This window comes from Pseudonaja textilis, chromosome 3 (assembly GCF_049901715.1).
Source record: "Pseudonaja textilis isolate UNSWEBS1 chromosome 3, rPseTex1.2, whole genome shotgun sequence".
NCBI lineage: Eukaryota > Metazoa > Chordata > Lepidosauria > Squamata > Elapidae > Pseudonaja > Pseudonaja textilis.
This window is the reverse complement of record NC_141992.1, coordinates 44,337,626-44,360,740: the sequence shown is the minus strand read 5'-3', so window position 1 is coordinate 44,360,740 and position 23,115 is coordinate 44,337,626. Positions and strand designations below refer to the sequence as shown.

The window sequence follows — 23,115 nt, the reverse complement described above, 5'->3', positions numbered from 1 at the left end:
ATCATAAAGTCAGTGTTTTTCAGATTAGTAAAATATAATGCAAAAATCCACTTTATATACACCAATTAGTATTTCCACAACATCCTCACTTCTACCTAATAGGAAGGAACCTGTAATATTTTAGCTATTTTTATGGTTACTGTATCTTCCTATCCAATAGGATGAAAGGTAACAATAAACATCAGAAGTAAAATAAATGATTTACAAATTCATAAATATGTAAACATTTATACTGAAACATACAAGAATAAAACTTGTTGTTGGAATGGGAGCAGTTATAGTCCAGAGCATATGGAGAACATCAGGCTTTACACCATTGCTTGTAAAAATAGGTTCACTCTTATAGCAACCAATGCTGAGCTCAATAGATCTTATATTCATAAGATAATATTTGCACAAATGTGATTCCTATTCCAACTGAATTATGTTAAAGAGTCAGAATATTTCAAAGCTCACCACCTTACCAGACATAAAACAGTTGTACTAAATGAATTAGGGCATTTTCAGAGTAGAGATAATTAATGAATTACTCTCAAAAGAAAAACTAAGGATTTCCTTAGTTATAACTTATCATTAGAATTGGTTATCAAAACAATTGAAGGCATAATTCCAAAGTATCTGTACTTTCCCTACTTCTATGATAAGGGACCCACACTCCAATCCTATGGAGACTTACATGGATATAAATCCTACTCATTGGTGACTTACTTCAAAGTAATCCTATGCAGAATTGCTCTGTAATGTACTATTACATCCTACTGGATACAATGAATGTGCTCAAGCCTTCTTTTGTAGAATACAGTAGAGTAGAAGAAGAGTAATAACAGGAGACAAGAAAAAACAGGTAATTTGATGAGGTCAAGAACAGCTGCTGCAATGTGTAGCATTAATAAATCTAAACTCATTTTGAGGGACTGCTGATTTAAAAATAAAGGGCATGTATCTGGGTTATAGCCTTAATACCAAATTCTGTGAATAGCTGGATCAAACTGTTTTCCATGAACCTCATAGATCAAAGTTAGCTTTCACCATTCCACTGCCTGCCTGCCTGCCTGCCTGCCTGCTTGCCTGCCTGCCTGCGTAATGCTTCATGGTTCAGTAGGGTAAAACAGACTCTTAAATAAATGTGAAATGCAGAACCTCCACGACAGCAATGCTTACAACACATGTAGTGTAACCCCAGATACTTTCTCAGAAGCAGGCTCTATGAAGTTCAGTGAGGCATGTTCTCAAGTTTCACCCAGAATCCTCTGGTTTTAATTAATGCAGAAACCTGAACATAGCAATAACCAGGATATTTTACTGCAAAGACGTATAATGAAACATTCTCAAGGAATTTTCTTGCCTACAATTTTCTCCAACTTTGCCTGGATTTACAAGAAACCAATGAACCATTTGTTTTACATGTAGATTAATTGCTTTTTTAAAAAAGCATTATATTTGAATTACAGCACTATTTTTTAAAATAGTGCAAAAATAATTTTAGCATTTTTTTCAAAACTAGGAGGAAAAAAGAAGAAAGGCCAGTTAAATTGTTGGCATTTGTATAAAATTCAATCTGTCTATTCCCACCTCACCCCCATAGGCATTAAAAAGAAATCATTTTCTCTATGCCAAGCTTGCTATGGAAGAACAATTGTCAAATTCAGCATGTCTGCCTATCAACCTAGGATATTCATTTATTTGTCTTAAAATGGCATCATTGACCAATCTTTCCATTCACCTCTACTGTAAGTCAAAGGAAGCCTACTAAAACCAACAGAGCTTTTTAGCTTCATTGGGTTTCTCCAGTCTTAATGCTCAGAGGGAAGAAAACACTGAGCTTGTTTGAAAAAGAGAAAATGGGTAGTAAAACCAGTCAAGTGTTAATAGATCTGTAAAATGCTGCTTTCAATTTTAAAGGGTTATCTTCCCATCACTGGGCATGATAGCTAATGCATAACTGCAAGTGGACTGGCTAATAGGCAATGGTCATTGAACAAGAGTAGAATTAGCTTTTCTTAATGGACTAGACTTGATTCACTCTTGACCAACAAATGACTACTACATGGTATCAGATAAAGGTGTCTCTGATGACAGCCCTAGACAATGGATACTTCTGCACGGTATTTTATATTTGGAAAAGTTGGAAAACTGGAGAAGAAGCCAAAGTACGGAACATACTTTGGAGCTCCGTAGAGTGAGAAATTTAACCAAGATACATCTACTTCTCCCTTCTTTCCTTTCATATGGCTCTTTCTACAAAACTAACTTGTAGCACTCTGCCATAATAGATACCCCCTACCTTGAAATAGAACCAAAAGAAGACCAGATCTTCATAATATGATAACTCAAGAAGAAACTCTACCTGATCCTATCTCATAATCAAACTTCCATAGAATTTAGTCTAGCTTAGACTTTTATATCTTTATTCTGCCATTTCTGCCACATCTATCCAGGATAAAAATACTTCAGGGAAGGAACAACTAGTAGTAACTGACCAAAGTCTCCCATCACTATGGCAGAGCTCTTGTTGAAGCATTGGTCTACTCCAAACTCTATGATCCTTTGGTCAGTAAGTGCCATTAGTAGCTTGTAGACTTTTATGTTGAAGAAAATGGTTATTGCTATTTCCTTTTAATTAAAGTAGACTAGGGAAAATGAAGGAGGAAGACAGATAGATATTAGGCTTTTGATGTGTGTTTTAGCTGAATGCTTAAAACACTTCAAGGCTTTTCTGCAAGCATTCATCTCCAGCATTTAAAAAGCTTGATTCATTTTCAGGATGAACCAGAGAGCCTGTATATCTCTAATCAAAATATCAGCACCAAAACTCAAGCAGAACTATTTGGCAGAAAATGGCACTGGACCTGATGGAAAAAGTGTGTTGTCCAATTTAAAAAACAAAATAAAATCCATGTCTGAAGAGCTATAGCACTTTCTTTTAAAAAATGTGATTTCCATTCTTTCCTCCTAATATGTGTGTGAATAAAATGAAAGGAGTACAAAAGTCCTTATGAATGTTCTGAATATCCACCCCAAAGTGTACTCAAAGGTCTTGCTGGATCACCACAGGAGATTTTAATTATGCTAGATCAATTTTGGTTTACAACTCTTGGTAAAATTGTTTCAATAATGTAAGAGTAACATAAAAAATAAGAGAATTGACTACTCTGCAATTTTACAATTTGCTATGATAATTTAATATAATTTACTATTTTGATTGTTTCAATTCTGGGATTGTACTTTGCTATTAGGATGAATCAAATATGTTACTTCTTATGAAAATCCCCACTCCCAAATTATTTTCGCTTTTAGAAAAGTATGTGGCATAGCATTTATCTTGTTTTACACATTGCAAAAAAATTTGGTCTTACATTTATAAGATTAATTTTTGCTTTAAAAATATTTCTGCTTTAAAAATATTTACTCCCAAAGATTTACATGGTCTTTCTCTCTTGACATTCAGGAAAGCTGTCAAGTAAAGCTTTCCTGCAGAGCTTTTAAATAATTTCAGTGAATTGTAATGAGCATTTTATATAGTTACTCTAATATTGATGCCAGGGTTTGTGCTGGTAGATGTTTATTAATTTTAAATAAATGGTTATATCCAGATTTTTAAATTATCAGAAGTTTTTGTAGGATTGCAATATCGGAATCCTGGGGGAAAATAATATTTTTTTAAAAATTATCAGAAGCCTTTGAAGCTTTTAGTGTGTTTTGTAATGATATCTACCAGCTAACCTTTCCCCCTCCTCCCTTAAAAGACCAACGCATAGACATAATAAAGGAAGCTTTGAAAGTGGAATGGCACATTTCCAGATTATTTTAGGCTTGAAAATACCCTTTATCTCAAAGACATGGCATAAATGCAGAGATCTTCCAGCAATTCTTCTCGGTAACAGCTGGAACTGTAGACTTCCACTTTCTAAAAATCAAGAGCTGGGAGGAGAAGATAACGTCTCGGACACCCCAAATATTTGCTAGGTGTTAGTTAATTCAGTCCACAGCTGCCGCTCTCTTCCCCCAGCTCAGCTTTACTGTCATTAACTGCCCTTTCAGGTGTTTTCATACCACAGTTATGTCTGGTCTCCAAGGAGCTGAGAGATGGCAGAGCAGGCCCTCCGATGGGACAGACAGGCTATTCTTTGCTTAGCCCTGTCCCCCTCTGAGAGCTCATTGTTTCCCATGACTACACACATTCTTGACTTTCTGATGAGATGCTTGTTACAGTTTCCATGGGGTGAGTGGGGGAGTGGAACATCACAGATGAGGGAAGGTAACTCTTGGCAATATGACCAACGTGAAACTATGTTTAGTTCTTACCGTAATCAGAGGCTCCCACTCTTATTCCCGCCACCATCTTTTTGGTATTCCGACAGAAGAACATTTTGATACTAACTACTGTTTAGCTGTGTAACTTGTTTTCCAGTGCCTGAAAGCATGAAAGATGATTCCTCTCTACATTCCTCTCCTCAAAAAAAACCTTCCATGCAAGCAGCTCATTTTCTGCTCGTAGGGAGAGACGTTGCTGCACTGGAGGGTATAGCTTCAGAGATGGTTTCATTCCTGGTATCTCAGAAATTAGACACTAATAAGGCATTAAAGTCTCCCATCATTATCAGAATCACAGTCTAATTCATTTGTGTTTGTGTGTCTTTGAATCGGTAATGATCCTGCCATGTGCTTGGACAAGTCCTTGCCATTTGGAATGGTTTTCCATTGCATTCTTCCTAGGACTGAAAGAGAATGACTGGCTCAAGGTCATCCTGTTGGCTTTATGCTTAAGGCAGGACTAAAACTCATGTTTTCAGTCTGGTGACTTAACCACTATACCAAACTGTCATTTAATTCACGAAATTCCCCAAAAATATAGACAGGCAAGGGAATCTAGAAAGTTCTGTGAGGCTTGCTCAATAACTAGGATTTTTTAGCTTCATGGGATGCTTCTATTTCTATGGCATTCAACCTAGCTGAGAAAGTGGGTGTAAAATATCAGCCTCAGTAAGCTAAATGTCTACACAAAAACCTGCTTTATACCAGGTGAGATCCTCGACCCTTCCTAGTCATCATGATTTACTTTACAGGCAGCAATTCTTCAAGTTTTAAACTTTCCTAGTCTACTTGGAGATTCTGAATATGAAACATAAAGGGGTTCTGCATTTAAAGCCTGTACTCTATTCAAACTGTTGCAACTCTTCCTCTAGTAGAAACATTTAAAAGGTAACATCTCCCTTGAGTAAGTTTGACTTCTGATGACAATGTAGACTTGTCCATGTACTGTAGCTTTCTTAGCAAAAAATGTGAAAGATTTGCTATTGTATTATTCTCTGTCTCTCTCTGTGTGTAAGTGTGTGTTTTACTTTAAAGCTTACATTGATTGATTGATTGATTGATTGACTGATTGATTATATGCCACTAAGTCATTATTAACTATAGATAACTACATAGATTTTCTCCATGTCCTTAACCTGGTCTTTCAGGTTTCCTAACAATGTGCTCATCACCACTGTAATGATGATGAGTCCATCCATCTTGCTATTGGCCATGCTCTTCTCTTTCTTTTCATCTTTCCCAACATTCTCTTCTCTTCTCCAGGGAGCTAGATATTTGTTTACTTTGTGCCCAAAATATTTTGGGCCTGGTCATTGGCGGATCTAGTGAGAACTTGGCCTTGATATTTTATTCCAGAAATTGACTACAGATTACTCTAGACATCTCTCTGAATCTCCAAGCACGAATAAAAATAAACTTAGCCTACAAAATGTGTCATTGAATATATTTACATTAAATATACAGTAAGTGTACTCACTTCTGTGATATACTGTAAGTACTACTATACCCTCCTTGGGAGATATGTATTTTAAAAGATGGGTCCCCAATTTGAATAATATATTGGGGATGCTGTCACCAAATGGTTAAATAACTAGAGAAATTTATCAGAATGCTTCCTGCCATAGCATCTAGCCTCATTTCCCCAGGATACTTTCTGCTACTCTGTTTAGCCTTGCCTTTTTCCAGGTTGGTAGGCACATCAGGCTGCAGATACTCATTTACTTTCTAAGAAAATGTTTAGGTTTCATTGGGGTCCAGAGAATATTCCTGGAAATAAAGATTATGTAGAATACATCTTTTAAAACTATTTATTAATGAAGATAGAGAATAAACAGGTGTTGGGTATTTCTGTAGTGTTCATGCTATGATAGCTAAAATAATCACCTAGAAAGGTGACACATTAATGATAGCAACAATAAAACAAAGTGGCTGCTTTTATAAAACAAACTTACTATGTTTAACAAAAATGCAATTTGTTGTTTTATCCTTGCAATAACTGAGGAGAAAATGTGACTGGTCCAATTGGTATTCAACTGACTAAAGGGTTAAACCAAATCTGAGCCATATCCATACAGAGCTCCCTTTATCCAAAGTTTTCCTGCTCAAACATACCTTTGCACAATTGTTTTGTTTTCACTCTGTATTCATTTTGCATTCATAAATCCATCACATTCTGTTTCCACATTTTGTCACAGGCATATTTGATTCCATGAGTTTGCCGATGCAAGGCGTAGAGCCATCCCCCCTTTGGCCAAGGATCAGTTAGGAACAACTGATCCAAAGATTCTCTCGCTGGCTGCCTGTTATGGCTACATAGGATGTCTTGCAGCAAAAAAGTTCAAAGTCATGTGCACCAAAAACAAAAGAATCGTATTATGTCAATAGCTCATAAAGAGTTATATCTAGATTTCAGATACACGTAATACATTATTTGTATTATTATTATGTATACAAAAATGATAAATAACTACAAGTTCTTTGGTGGGTGTTGGTCTTTATAGCACCAAGGATGTCATAATGTATATGTTCAGATCCAAGCAGTGCATCCTTTTACAACTGACAGATATACATTTTGTCAATGTACAGATTTTCTAAGTGCTACCCAAGATTTTTTTGCATGATACCCAGTGTGCCAATAACCACAAAGACCACATGGCCAGTTTAAGGTTTAATCTTTCAATTTTGCTTTTCAGATCTTGATATTTTGTGATCTCCAATCCTTTGTCTTATACTCTACTTCCTGGTATTGCCACATCAATTGTCCACATTTTCTTCATTATTACTGTAACACCAAATCAACTCACTGCAACATTCTTCACTGAAGGTTATAGACATCGTAATGCAGTGCTGGTAAGGTTATCCAGTGTTAGGAGAGCTATGGATTACCCCAAGTACAGAAGCAGTAAGTCTATCCCTGCTCTCAAGTCTGCCTTCAGCACCTCCAGGGACAGAATGGTGGACTTGATGGTCTTTGATTGAGTAGATGGACTCATCTTATCTCTTGCCATGAGATTTTCCCTCCCAAATCCTCTGGCTCTTCAAAAGCCTTGTATAAACAACGGACAAAATAACATATGCCAAATCCCCTGGGATTTGTTGACCAAGTAAAGGAAGTTCGTGTGAATCCCGATAACCAGTGTAAAATTATCATTCATAGTCTGAGATAAAAGAGGACTCAATCCATCTTAAACCGGGCACAAACAACCCAGTGTAAATTAGATGCATCTCACCTAATGTATTGCATCTGGGGACCTGGGCCACTCTGTGTTAATTTATTCTAATTTTAATTAGGCATGCCTCAAAGATGTGTTTCTAAACTTGGAATACTCACTGACGGTGTTACTATTTCAGCGCTTTGGGACCACAATATCACACCCTTTGATAAAGGATGCGGGGGGCATGTGTTTGCCCCACAGTGTTTAACTATTTGCTACAGGGCAGGTTCAGGCAAGTGGCCAAACAAAGGCTCATCATCCCAGCTGTATGAAATACAGAAACCTCCCCTCTCCAGCATAGAAGCCTTGCAATGAAGCTGTTCTTCTGTCATGACAATTCAACATTAGTGAGTGCAGCTAATACACCCTTGGAAAGTGGAGGCAATCAAATAAACTGAGCTGTATTGCATATGTGGCATATGTGGCTGAGGCAGGGGCTTTAGGTCCTTTCATTCCCCCGCAAAAAACCCTATTATAATGTATTTTAATATTTATAAAAATATTAACTGATGCTGTCAGTTTTGGCAATGATAATGAAAAAATTCAACGGCCTTACTAAGGCTACCTCAACAAAGAAAAATGGAGTGGGGTATAGGAGAAAATACCACATCACTCCCATTTTAGCCCAGAAGAACTTTGCTGAGCAGAGCAAAACAAAGCTGCAAAGATGAAGTGAAATGTTGATGGAATAAATATAAAGAAGGATATATTGGAATGGCTTTAACATTTAACATGTATTTAAATATGGATTTCTCTTATCTCCAGTCTAAAGCATTGATTCAGCTATAATGTCCCATTGCTGTTCTGTCCCAGTATGCAATATGGTTCTGAGCTATGTTTGTGTGAAACTCCAGTCTCCAGTTCACATTTCAATTCTCTGACTCTGATGTTTACTGTCTTCTGTTCCTTTTCTTGTCTATATACACCAATCCTGTGCCAAAAACTGTATTCCAATTTCTTCAAACCTTTTCTCTTCAAGAAAGGTAACTGCTTTTCTGTCTCATGCACAGTGAGCTTTAGAAATCCCTTTGCATTTCACTTATTTGGGTGGTATCTTTCAGCTTCCATCGTTATTTGAAGTGGCAGAGAGAATGATGTAGGAGTTTTTATGGCACAGCTGTCCTGATACCTGAATACTCCTGGCTAATCTCTCTGAAAAAGCCCAAGAGGCCATGAAGTCCATTATGATGCCCTTTGATGGAGGTGTCAACTCCAAAAGTCAAAATGGTAGCCAGATGGTGGAATCAGAGCTTTGATTGTTTTACCTAACAGGCCGAACTTCAATTGCACCATTGTGTCCATCATCTTCACTTTTTTGACCCTCACATGCACACAGGTCCTTGGGGTTTAACCAAAGTATAGAAAGCTAAGTAGACAATGAATTCTGCTTCTGAAAATAGGAACCTGCTCAAGGACTTTTTGGTTCTTCTTACCTAAACACAAATGCCAGAGACTCCCAATCCCCACTCTTCAGAATTTTATCCAGTATTATTTTCCTTGGAAAAGTATTCAAAAGCCATTTTTTTCCTCTGAAGTTAAATGGTCAGCACTGCTTAGATATGTATTCCTGCCCATTTTGTCCAATAGGCAACAACAAAATGCTTCCTAGCTTGTTGGTTGCTTGTTTTAACTTTCTTTTGCAAGGGATTAATATAGCTATGAAAAGTATTGGTGTACATTTGTTGTTACTGATCCACGTCTCCCCCAAACTGGTACCCCATCCAGCTTATTTTGTTCAATCTATGCCATCTTTGACTTTAAGACCTAAAGTGAACTGTCATGTTTCTTGCTGGCTGAAAGCAGAAGGAGGAGGAACGGATCCAGCCTATCAGGATATGCCTATGTCTTTTAGCACTGCTTTGTCTCTTGGACATTTCATCTCCTGCAGCACCGGCTGTAATTAAATCTAGGCTGCGAGTTAGGAAATGCAATACCTTTGGGGAATTCACCTAGATCTGCAGGAACGGCACAAAAGAGCTCTGATGAGTAATGGATTCAAATGCCCAGAATGACAACAGTGAGCTATTAAAGATTTTCGGCTCCTCCAAAATAGAGAGGAGTAGGAAGTCAGAAGGCTGCCTCGTACAATATTTGTTCAACAAAAGAATCCCTCCTTTGATTAGTGCTCTCTGCAATCAACTAGTGGGTCATCTAAGAGCAGATGTTCTAAGCGTAGAGCAATTGTCACCAAATAGAAACACTGGCTGTGCCATTCACAGAAACAATATACATGATACTAGCGTTATCAGGAGTGACTTGCAACATAGTACCTATTTGAGATGTGGAGAAAAGGAGGTGGTTATCCACAAAGAGCTGTGGTGGCTCAGTGGTTAGAGTGCAGTACTACAGGCTACTTTTGCTGACTGCCGTCTGCCTTCAATTTGGCAGTTTGAATCTCACCAGGCTCAAGGTTGATCAGCCTTCCATCCTTCTGAAGTCAGTAAAGTGAGGAGCCAGATTGTTGGGGGAAATATGCTGACTCTGTAAAACCGCTTAGAGAAGGCTGTAAAAGCACTATGAAGAGGTATATAAGTCTAAGTGCTATTGCTATTAGTCCCAAAGTTGCCTCTGAGGAGAGAAATGCTGTTTATTTTGCACAACTGTTATCTCTCACTTTTTTTCTAAAGGTTCCAGGTGGCCTTTTTATCTTTAATCCCACTCTTTATCTTTATGAATAGTGATAAATGGATTAGATTAAAGCTGGTCCAGGATAATTCAGTCTTTTGGTGTGGAAATATGAACTTTCTCAGGCTAACTATGTTAATTTATTTAGTAGATTCTGTGATTTAGTAATCTACAAGGGTTGACACTTCATTCCTTACACCATGCTGTTTCCCTCCAAGATTAAAGGCTCCCTATGCCTACTTCCTTTTCTCTGGGGCAGGGTTGCTATTGCTAACCGTGAAGCATCAATACATTAACTTTTAAAGCCTGTCAACTTGTTTTATCTTCAAGAATAGGTTTGGATTGATTTTTTGAGACTATTGAGATTAGGATGTGAATTTCAAGCAAGTGTCCAGATTTTGGGCTTTCATTTAAACCAGCCAGCCTGTTGTTTTAGGACGACAGTTCTCCAAATTTCCAGTCAGGAAAATTGATACATGAAGTTAGGGTAGATCACGGGTGTCAAACTCGTGGCATCACATTGCTGTCACGTGATGTTTCACAATGTTTTTTCCCTTCGTGGAGCTGGGGTGGGAGTGACCTGTGCATGACGCATCCGGCCCGTGGGCCACTAGTTTCACATCCCTGGTAGATGATCTAAAGCAGGAGACTCTAACCTTGTCAACTTTAAGACTTGTGGACTTCAACGCCTAGAATTCCTCAGCCAGCTTGCTTAAAGTTGCCAAGGTTGGAGTCCCCTGATCTAAAGGACCACATCATCTCATTTTGTTGAAGCTCAGATGGGTAGTGGGATAAGAGCTCACTGGAGAAACTGAGTCAAAGCAGCTCTAAACAAACAATAAACACATCTCAGCAACTATACCACATTGCCTCCGTATAGCTGTTATACTGCACATAATTGCACGTAAGTGTGGAAAAAACATTTCAGAAGGAAACAGTAGCAAACCCTGCCAAGATATTTTCATGGATGGAATTATCAAGAAATGAGACTGACTTGAGGGCATCTTTATCTTTGATGCACAAGGAATAAATTGGATAACTTTTCCTAATGTATAGAAATGCACATGCATATACACGTATCATTCAGAAAGATTAAAAAAATGAGAGACCTCTTTTTTATACCTAAGCAGGAGTAATTTTAGGAAGAGACAATACATTATTTCAGACCTTGGGAGCTTTTTATTTCAGCTGTGGTGGGAAGGTCAATCCGGCCTTCATTCTTATATCATATTGATAAAGAATAATTTTTGTAAACTCCAGAGTGCCTGATAAACTAATGAGAATTTTTCAGGCAATGTCTAGTGATTTTTCAGGGTCACATGGGTAAAAGCAAGGGGAAAAAATAGTCTTGCATCATAACACTGGGTGCAAAATTTTCACTTACAGAATTTTTCTAGATTTCTTATTCATGTCCTCTAAGGAATGTACACCATATTTCTTCTCCACCTTTAGGTCACATAAAAATAAGAGAGAGAGATACAAAATTAAATGCAAGCTACTCAATGCAAGAAGCCTTGTAAATAAAATACCTGAATTTTTCCTCCTACTAAATATGGCTAAATTCGACATTATATTTGTCTGTGAAACATGGCTCAACGCATCTCTCCCTGACTCCATTACCACAGTAAGAGACTATCGTGTTTACCAATCAGATTGTGAAATTCGTAGAGGAGGTGGTGTTGCTATCTTCTATAAAAAGTCCTTACATCTAAAAAATATCCAAGTTACCCAGGAGCTTGCTCTTCCTGAGACCATTATCTGTGAACTATCCTTAAATATCACAATTCGATTCTTACTATGTTACAGAGCACCTGATTATGACATCAAACATGTAAACAAGCTAAATACACTACTAATATGGGCAGCATCCTGCCCATACCCTTTTATCTTTCTTGGTGATTTCAATCTGCCTCATATTGACTGGACCCTAAATGAATGTACAACTGAAACCATACACGCAACCTTTTACAATGCTGTTACAAATCTGGGACTGGAACAACTAGTAACCAACAACTATAGACTAAACAACTGCCTCGATCTCATCTTCTGCAATAGTTTGAATTTAATTTACGGAATACAAACTAAAGAACCCTTTTCCAGCAGTGACCACAATATGATTGACTTTTGTCTCAACATACGTCCACACAAAAACCACCACAATGACGTAATCCCCAATTATAACTTCAAAAAAGGCAACTATGATCTTATAAACAACGATCTCTCATCCCTTGATTGGCAATCTCTATTCACTGGATGCAATACTGTTGAAGACCATTACAACATATTTTTACTTGAAGTCAAAAGAGTCATCAAACTATATGTACCAACAACAACTCCCAAAACAAAACAAAAAACAGATTGCCCATAACAATAAGGAAACTTCAATCCAAAAAGAGATCACTCTGGCAGAAAAACAAATCTGGTCACGTTGCCAATTTCAAAAGCCGATACAAAAATTTATGCCACCAGATAAAGACCGAATGCACCAATTATCATATTAAACAAGAGGAAAACCTTCTAAGCACCAATTCCACCAGTGCTTTTTACAATTTTGTAAACAACAAACTAAAAGATTCAAGGTCCATCCCACCCCTGATAGGACCTAATGGTAAAGACTGCAACGACGACACCATTAAAGCCAACATCTTTAACACATTTTTGGCTCAGTATTTATAAACAGCAATGGATCATGCCCAGTATTTCCTAGCCGAACCACAGATAACTACAATGATCTAATACATATCGATTTTACAGAAGACAATGTTGAAAAAGCACTTCGCAATCTAAAACCATCTCTATCTATTGGACCGGATGGAATATGTGCCTATTTCTTTAAAAAGCTATCCACTGCCATAGCCAAACCTCTAAGCATAATCTTTGAAAAATCTTTCAGGACCAGTTCCTTGCCTAACCTATGGTCACAAGCCACAGTCATCCCCATCTTCAAAAAGGGAGACCCTAGCCTAGTTGAAAATTACAGACCAATCTCCTTATGCTGCGTCACCTGTAAAGTCATGGAATCAAGTATTAACCAATCCATGATCCTCCACTTAGAGACAAACAACCTACTCTCCAATAAACAATTTGGTTTCAGAAAAAAACTATCCTGTAATCTGCAACTCTTACACTGCAAAAACATATGGACTACACAACTTGATCAGGGCAAAACAATAGATGCAATCTACATAGACTTCTGTAAAGCCTTTGATTCAGTGGTACATGACAAACTACTACTAAAAATAAAATCCTATGGTATCTCTGGACAACTGCATAACTGGATAGAAGCATTTCTGTCAAACAGACAACAAATGGTCAAAATTGGGAGCGTCCTATCAAATTCTGTACCTGTCAATAGTGGTGTTCCCCAAGGCAATGTTCTAGGACCAACTCTCTTCATACTCTACATAAATGACCTCTGTGATCATATTAAGAGCAACTGCGTTCTTTTCGCTGATGATGTAAAGCTGTTCAATACCACAGACAATACTGCTACCCTTCAAAAAGATCTTGACTATGTATCAGAATGGTCAAACAAATGGCAACTTCAAATCTCAACAAATAAATGCTCTGTCTTACATATTGGCAAAAAAAATCCGAAAGTAAAATACAAGCTGAATAGTCAAGATCTTGTTGATGATCCAAGCTCTGTAAAGGACCTTGGAATACTCACCTCTAATGATCTAAGTGCTAGAGCCCACTGCAACTACATAGCCAAAAAGGCATTAAGAGTTGTTAACCTAATCTTACGTAGCTTTTTCTCTGGTAATATCACACTACTAACTAGAGCATAAAAAACATTTGCTAGACCAATACTCGAATACAGCTCATCAGTCTGGAACTCACATTACGTATCTGATATTAGCACAATTGGGAAAGTCCAGAAATATTTCACAAGAAGAGTTCTCCACTCCTCTACTCGTTGTAGAATACCTTATGCCTCCAGACTTGAAATTCTAGAACTAGAAAACCTTGAATTACGCCGTCTTCGGTCTGATTTAAGCATGGTATATAAAATCATACATTGCAATGTCCTACCTGTCAATGAATACTTCAGCTTCAACCATAACACCACAAGAGCACACAACAGATACAAACTCAAGGTTAACCGCACCAAGCTTGATTGCAGGAAATACGACTTCAGCAACAGAGTGATCAATGTCTGGAATACTCTACCCAACTCTGTAGTTTCTTCTCCAAACCCCAAAAACTTTAACCTTAGACTGTCTACTATTGACCTCACCCCTTTCCTAAGAGGTCTCTAGGGGGCGTGCATAAGCGCACCAACGTGCCTACCGTCCCTGTCCTATTGTTTCTTTTATTTTTATTTTATTTTTCTTATATGTACCCATTTCATGTATTCATAACTATGTATACACTTATACTTATTATCTTGTAAACAATTGACAAATCAAATAAAAAAAATTGTAGCTCTTTTCAAACAAAATAATTCTTAATTCACTGAATGCAAGAATAAGAAGCAGAAGTCATTGAGGTTAATCTCACCCTTATGTCAGCACAATCTTGCCATGCCCCTCAAATTCACATCTTTTTGTAAAGATGAAGAAAATCTTTGTATCTCTATTCCTTTCTGTGGTGTGCAGTAGCAGTTTCTACATAGCCCAAATCCCTGAGTAGAGGGAAACTCCTTAACTAGACTTTTCTAAAATATATTCAAATGTGTCTACATATACAGTATTTGGTAATCTAATTATCTAGACCAATTGTTAGGTGAGAGCTTTTCCAGGAATGGGGACAGTCTGCAACTCAGACAAAATAAATTATAAACACTTTAGAATTGGTATTATATTATGGCTGTTAATAAGGGAAATATTAAGAAATAAACACAGAGTAAAAAGACAGGAAAAGCAGTAAGATATTGAAACAAATTAATTCACTTGATCTGCAGAAATTCCATTGTCAGTCTATCCTACGAATGTTTTAGATATCTATATACTTCATTTCTAGTAAAGGACTACATATCCACTTCATAAGAATCCTTGATTAATCAACTATGACTGAGGAAATCCAAGCTGATGAAAATTTATGTCTTTAATAAAATGTATAAGTCTGAAAAGGTGCTATCAGAGTCCTGATTTTTTGTTGTAGAATCATTCTGGATAAACTTTGACTAAGTGAGTTAGCCTAAACTGACTCACACAATTGTACTAAAGATAAAGATAAAATCATACTAAAGTCAAAAGAAAACCCCTCCAGTTATATTTAGTGTGGAAATGCAAGACATTGGCAAAGAACAGTTTGGCCCACCCATACTCAATTAAGAGTTAAGCAGGACTGGATGGTCTCAAAAGTGCTCTCCAACTCTTGTGATTCTTCTTCCTGATAGAAAATATTTTTACTAGCCTGCTTAGGGTAAGTATTTTAGCTGGCAAGAAACAAACAAGCAGAACTAGGAAATAGCCTATTAACATTTACATTTATCTGCAAGGCTAGAAGAAGAACTATTCTGCTTCTTCATCCATTGTGTTGAGTAATACACAAATTAAAGAATGGCAACTTTCTCTTAGTCTATAGGAGAGTTTTTCCCTTACCTCTTCCAGGTAGCTGAATTTATTTGATCAAATGTTTTCACATTTCTCCTACCCCCAGTTACAAGGAATGCTTTCATGAACTATTATTGTGGTGCTAATCCAATTCCTGCAAAAGGAAGAGGGGAAGATTCCTCCTGAGTCTAACAAAAAAGTTAGACATGTCAAAAATGTAAAAAGAGGCCAGTTATTGCACTACTATTTTTACATTGTCTGGATATATCTGTAATAAAATAATTGGTTGAAACAATATAATTAACTTAATATCTATTAAGTACAAAAGATGGAAATATTGCTACATTGTTGTATGTGTACCATGCTTAAATTCTTAATATCAGTAAGTTATGAAGACCAACTGTTGCCGATGTCTTTGGAGGTGCTTCAATTCGTTCATACTGCATGTTGGAAAGGTAGGCTGTTTGTTGCAAAGAAGACCTTGCATCAGAATTTAATCAATTTAAGTAGATAGTTCCAATAGAAGAAAATATATATAACTCAGGATTGAACTGTAGAATCTTTGGTGTTTTCTGACTTTGGTTATTTGCTTGCCAATATTTCATTACCCAACTAGGTAACATCATCAGAGTAAGTGAGGGTGCAGTTTGCTCCCTGTTTATACACAGTAGCCCTTCCAGTTTGGGTGGAGGTTTGGTTTTCTTCTTGGTAGTTCCTTGATTAGAATATTGTCTATTGCTTGATAGTTCTTCTAGTGTTAATCCCAGCTAATCTGGTTTCTGGTTGCTGAAAAGGAAGTGTTCTGGTCTTCTTGTTTCTTTCTTAGCTTTCTATTGTCTCTTTTGAATGGTGTGTAAATATGGTTTATCTTTATGTATCTATTGATGGCTGATTTATCTGAATGCCAAGCTTCTAAAACTCCTTTGTGTTTTTAGATTTGGCTTGATGCTCACAGTAGAATGGACCATGAATGTTAGAAAGTATTGGTCCATCTAGAATTATTTCAAAACTACATTGAGTAAGTCAAAGGAAAAATCTCCCAGCTCTAAAGCAAAACTCATCTAAACAGGGAAATATATGAACTTCCATCACCATCATATCCATATTGATAAATGCTCTCTACACCAAGACTATTTATCCTTTAAAATGAATTTTTGGGAAGAAGGAAAAGAAATTAAAGGCAAGAAAAGGAGAAGGGGAAATAGTAGAATCTCCTATGAAATTCCCTGAGTATTCCATCTGCTTGCTGGCATTTTGTTGACACTAGTTAGAGAATAATTAGTCAAGGCAGCTTCTGGAATGCAAGACCCAGTGACATTAGATTGGTTCCATTTTGCTCCATTTCAACATTTACTGGGCTCCTTAGCTTCCCTGTCCTTTTCAATTACTGCTGTTTAAAGTAGCAATTCCCCTAAGAAGCAGAGATGCTATGTGTGCCTGGGGGTAGAGGGAAAAAAGAAAAATGTTTAGCTACCATCAATCCCTATCGCCCCAATAGATGGGAAATAATTATAGAGATAGTACTCATGTAAAAAAAAAAAAGGCTAAAAGCCATGAGTAGCAGAAGCTTAGGTACATCTATTAAGTGCTCAGAAAGATATAGGAGATAGATTAGAGAACAATTCACACAATCAGGCTAGTGGGTTGAGAATATAAACTGAGAATGTATCTAAAAGATGCTCAACTCCAATGGGAACAGAGACATTGGCTTCATGGACATCCATAAAAAGACACAAGGAGGTTGTGTTTATCATGGCATCATAACACAAGTGATGAGGATTCTTTAACTGATGTTAATTGCATCATCACATTGCTCCCCTTTTCTTTTCCTGAAAATGCCCACCCTTGGCTGATCTTTCAAAAGCTAAGTCTTCATTAATATTTTGATAGAAAATCACCAGAAAAACCTAGGAAATTTTTACTGGAAAAACTGGGGGGGGCGGGGGATGTAGTAGAAAACTTTGGCAAATCTATTCTCTAATTTTTCCAAGAAAAAACAAGGCCATGCCTATGTAATCAGCAGGAGTTCCAGCTCAACATGAATTTTTTTAACCATTTTTATATCTAAGAAAGAACCTCAAAAGTGCAGAAGAAACTAGTCTGTAGATAAAGGAGTGTCCTAACATATCACTTGTTTGATCTAAGCTGCTACATAAATAGCCCAAGAGTTCAAAAAGTTCAGTTATTAATTTAGTTTGCTTCAGGAGATGAATCTGCAACTAGGTTTCCAAATTACACTAAAGAAGAGAAGAGAAGGGAAGGGAAGGGAAGGGAAGGGAAGGGAAGGGAAGGGAAGGGAAGAGAACTTTATTTGGCCAAGTGTGATTAGACACACAAGGAATTTGTCTTCAGTGCAGAAACTATCAGTATACATGTGAAACAATCATTTACAAATAAAAATATCTGGTCCATAGATTATGCAAACCTCAAATCAAATTCATTAGTATGTGATTAGTAGTTGGTTTTTGCATCCTTTCATCTCCTAAATAGACTCTTCTATCTTTAGGCAATTCCTGTCCCTGTTTTAAATTCTGATTGCAAGCTAAAAATAAATGCTAATGTATGCTAATATTTGCTAATATTTACTTATCTTAATTTCTATCTATTGATGCAGATTTATATAAATATATGTACTGAGGATAAAATTATGATCTAGTACAACTTGTGTTTTTATTCAATCAGCTTTTAGCTACTAGCTGTTGATAAGTAACTTCAACCCTCCCTCCCCTTCCAAGGGGTCTTTTGTTATTTAAGCCAGATCTCAAATGGGTGCTTTCAAATACAGTTGTTGCTATCTATAAAATAAGGCACATGGCCATTCTTCTTGCTGCTTCTTCTTATGAACCACAATAAGCATTGTGTCTGCAATCTACAATGTTATAGGATCACAGAATAAAGGAGCTTCTCTTATCACAAATATAAATGTGTAGATTGGGCCAATGAGGAGAACTGGGCTGGTCATCATGATTCACCTTGTAGACAAGAATAGATTGATGGTTATAAGGCATTGCACATGACAATCACAATAACAAATGATACATTTGAGACAATCACTGTATCTCCTGATAGAGAAAATAGAATGCAATCAATGTTGCAAGTACAGAAGGTGGCTCTTAAGAGAATATCTCTGGACTGTATGCAACAGAAAGGTAACAAGTGGGCACTTGTTTCACTGAGGAGTGGACTGAGTGGAAAATCAAGTCTGTATTTTGCCTTTCTGACCTCTCACAACAGAGTTGCCTTATGTTCTCTCATTTTACAACCAGGGGAGGATGAGAATTGTGCTGTACTTCATTAGATAAAAAGAAGTGCTATCCTCCCTGTCACACCAAAAGAGAGAGAGAGAGAGAGAGAGAGAGAGAGAGAGAGAGAGAGAGAGAGAGAGAGAGAGAGATACAAAAACTAGAGTTATTATTTACTGGATTGCTTTTAATTAGGTTATATGCTGTGTTAAAGTTTCACAAGTCATTAAGGAAATGTAATTACATTTGCTGAAATGATTGAAATTTCCTAATACTCCTTCTTCTTCTTCTTCTTCTTCTTCTTCTTCTTCTTCTTCTTCTTCTTCTTCTTCTTCTTCTTCTTCTTCTTCTTCTACAGGATTCAATTTTATAATAAAGCCCCTAAAATCAAAGACCTTCCATTACAGAGTGGGGGATTCTACTTCTCTAATACACTGTCTTCAGTAAAATTGCTGCAGGCAACTATGCTATTGCTTATTTACTTCAGTAGCTGTCTGGATGAGTCAGGCTAATTTGCCCTTACATAGAACATGTTCAGAGACTTCATCTATACCTTAGTACCAGTAAGAAAGATTATTATAATATGGTGCAGAAACTACTTTAAACATATATTTCTTCATGATAAAAACAGGAAATATTTTGAACACGCTCATTTGGTGTTGCTGGCTGATTATCAAAAAACTTCTTTGTTCTAAACCAGCCTTTCTTAATCTGGTGTGCTGCAGATGAATTGGACTTAACTCTCAACTTTCATAACTGGCTAGGGGATTATGGGTAGTGAATCCCAAAGGATCTGAAATGATTGCTCAACAGAAAGTAGCTTTAGAAAAGAAGCATCGAAGATCATTTTCTGTTTCGCATTTGTACCAATGAGACAATTTTGGCATCAGCAAAGCTACCTTTTCATTTCTGAACATTTGATTCCATACTATGGTTAGGCTCATTCTGATGATCTATACAGCTAACCTTAGTTTCAGAGCATAAGAACAAATCATTTAAGGTCATTTGTATCATAAGTTGGATGTGGTGAGAAAATCACATTAAATACTTTTTACCCCAGCAATGACCAGAAAGAAAATATTCTCATGGAGTAATAAAATTCCCCTCATCCAGATCCACCAAAACTATCTTCACTTTATAGCAACCAAAAGCTTTTCTTTATTGAAAAAAAATTAAGGCAGAAACAAAGGAAGTGCAGACTTCTTTCTGGTATAGTGATATTATATTCATCAAGGTGTTAGGATCTCCCCAACTAAGTTTTTACATGGTGACATACACTGCAGAGGAGGCGGGTGGGGTTTCTCCACCTTAGTTCCAGAACAGATAACAGGGGCAAGACTATAAACTAGAATGCCATATCCTTAATGGGAATGTTGTAGAAGGTTTGGCGACATGAACTTAAATTAAAGCAAAAGACAGTATCTTAGTATATCTTTTTTTTTACTCCCAATCATTCAAATTAATAGTAATGTATTTCCAAATGTGGAATTGTGTTCCTCAAGCCCTTAACAGCTGCACTATGGAGATGTCATTATGACTATGGATTCTCTATCTTATTTTCTCTGTCCCTTCTCTCATTGTTTCTTTTTGAGACCTTCCCTGTGGAAGAGAAAAAGTATTATTCATCTCATTGTGTCTTTTTCCTTAACACTGGGACTTAATGAAACTCTTTCATCCGTTCTCTTTGTCCCAGACTGATGACTCTGTTCAATTATTGGAAACACTAGGGTGTATGCTTATATACAATTCTTAGAGACATGGCACTAAGCAAATGATATAAATCATGGTTTTTACCCTTTTGAAAAATGACTAACATTCCCAAGATATCTCTGTTAATTAGGTTTTGTCAAAACAACTTTCTTTAAGATTACAGTTTGTTCTAACAAAAGTAACAATGCAACAGTGTCAAATTGTGAGCTAGCCATCACTCCGTCTGACCCATTGACTGCAAATCCAGCAATACTCATTTTTAAAAAATAAAAACAAAGCACCTACCACCTTTATCCTGCTGTTCACAATCCTGAGAAGAGATTTAATCATGAACAGTGTGTTTTTCTCTTGTCGGCAGTCAAGGAGAAGTACTTGACTGCATCAGATTAAGGAACTTTTTATCTGATCACAAATATATAGACAGCCATAAGTATCACTTGTGTGTTGCATACAGCATATGGCATTAGAAAACACAAAGGCTCATACTGATACACACAGATGGCAGTTGACAATAACTGAGGACTTAAGTCTGGTTGGACTGCTTCCATAGTCACACCTCAGTCTGAAGTAAACGCATTGATTTCTTAAGAACTTCTAAGAAATGAGTATAAAATCATGTAACATTATTATGCAGTAGAAGAACAGTAAGATATGTATCAACAACACACACACACACACACACAAACACACATATAAAGATATGGGAAGAGTGCAAAAACAATTGAAAGTTTATTAAACAAAGGGCTTGTGTTAATTTCAGCAGTCCATTCATATGTACACCTCTATTGACATATCTAATAAACTCTTATTTAGGATGCAGATCACAATGAACAATAGTAACATATCACGGGAGACAGAAAAAGATCTCATTATACACAAATATTTCCATATATCAATAAACTGCTATCTTATAATTAAATCAAATCTAAATAAAGTCTAAAGGGTAAAAATGAAGTAGAATTGAGTGTGCAAATGTACCTCTTTTTGCTGCTGTCTCTATCCTGTAGATAGGGGTGTGTTTAAAATGCTATCCATATGCAGCTATTTTGTCATCACAGGCACTTACATGACTTTTCTTTGACAATAAATCTCACCTTGCTATCAAAGCACTGGCTATGGGGATCTACTTATATGAAAACATTGCTTGCCAAGCCTAAAGAAACACAGCATTTCTAACATACAGAGGTCTGTAAATGTCACCTACCAATAAACATTTGATTAATTACTGAAAAGGGGAATAAAGAGGAATGTATACACATGTACAAACAAAAGAGGATAGGTATGTAACATATATCCACAGTGCACCCTCACAGATCTGCATAAAAAAAATGCCACTCACGCTCTCATTCATCCTCCAAGACTTTAAACAAAGAATAAGAAGAATGCTGTCTTACTTTTTCCTCCTCCTTTATATGACTTCTTCCCTGGTGCTTTAATTTCAAGACTTCAGCAGATCTGGGTTTTTGGACAGCAATTACACAAAAGCAACTAAACAAACGGCTGAGTGCAAAAGAGCCCAGCTTCACACAGGAAATAGCTTACAAGCAAAGAAAGAGGACCCGGGGACAGAAAGGCTGCAAATAATAGCAGTGCTGAATAGATATATTCCTAATTGTGAGAGAATTGTGTAGTGTGTGTGTGTGTGTGTGTGTGTAAGAAAAAGAGAGAGAGAGAAAGAAAGAAAGGAGGAGGGTAGTGGCAGGATGGGTGTATAAGAAGAGGCCTCCCCCTACTACATAAGCAATGGAGGAGAGCTTTGCAACCTGAAAGTGAGGTTACGGAATAAATTATTCTCCATCCGTTGCTCTCTTCTCATTGGCCCAGCAAAGACTTCTGCATCAATGGTGTTATGATGATGAGGTTTTTACATTCACCACACAGGCCCACACTGTTACCTTCTGCTTAGGCAGGCTCAGAGATTTGGGCATTATTACCCAGTGAGAAGCCTCAATTAAGAACCTAATTAATTCTAAAGTGAAAAAAAAAAGCTTCAAATTAATTTGCAGTCTCTCCTTCTCTGGTGAATAGGCTGTATTCTTTGGGTGTCTGTCTCTCTAACTGAGACCAGGTTTTAAAAGAGGAAATATTGTTTTAAGAGTATTTTTATGTTACCATTCTCCATTTTTGGATTCGAAGCAAAGACATCACAAATAATAATTCTGTCTCTCAAAGCCAGGCAATTCCTGTATATATTTAGCCATCCATTGTTCATCAGAGTCCCTCCCTCTGTATTTTTATGCTTTTGCATTGTCCCTGTGAGGGCTCTTTCTGAGATAACAATTACATTTATAGGCTGCTGTTTAAAAGGCATCGGAAGCCTGCTTATATGTGGAAGCTTTATGCAACATTTGGTCGTCTTATTTTTTTTAAAAAAATATTTTAGATATGAATTTAAAAAGGACTCCTATTTAGGATCTTTTTCAGGGTTCCATTTTAGAAACATTAACATTGCGATAGAGTCACCTTTGTGAGCAAATCCCAGTGCCCAATTTACATTTTTCCAGTAAA

The 23,115-nt window shown here is 36.9% G+C and overlaps 1 protein-coding gene across 1 annotated transcript in view; it reads right to left on the bottom strand.

The window, feature by feature from the left end:
• BLACAT1 (BLACAT1 overlapping LEMD1 locus) overlaps positions 1 to 22,264 on the bottom strand; it is a 53,511-nt gene extending 31,247 nt beyond the window's left edge. Inside the window, exon 1 of the mRNA XM_087929416.1 lies at positions 22,002 to 22,264. The gene's annotated coding sequence lies outside the window, so the exon portion shown is untranslated. The remainder of the gene's footprint in view (positions 1 to 22,001) is intronic.
• Positions 22,265 to 23,115: the final 851 nt, after the last annotated feature.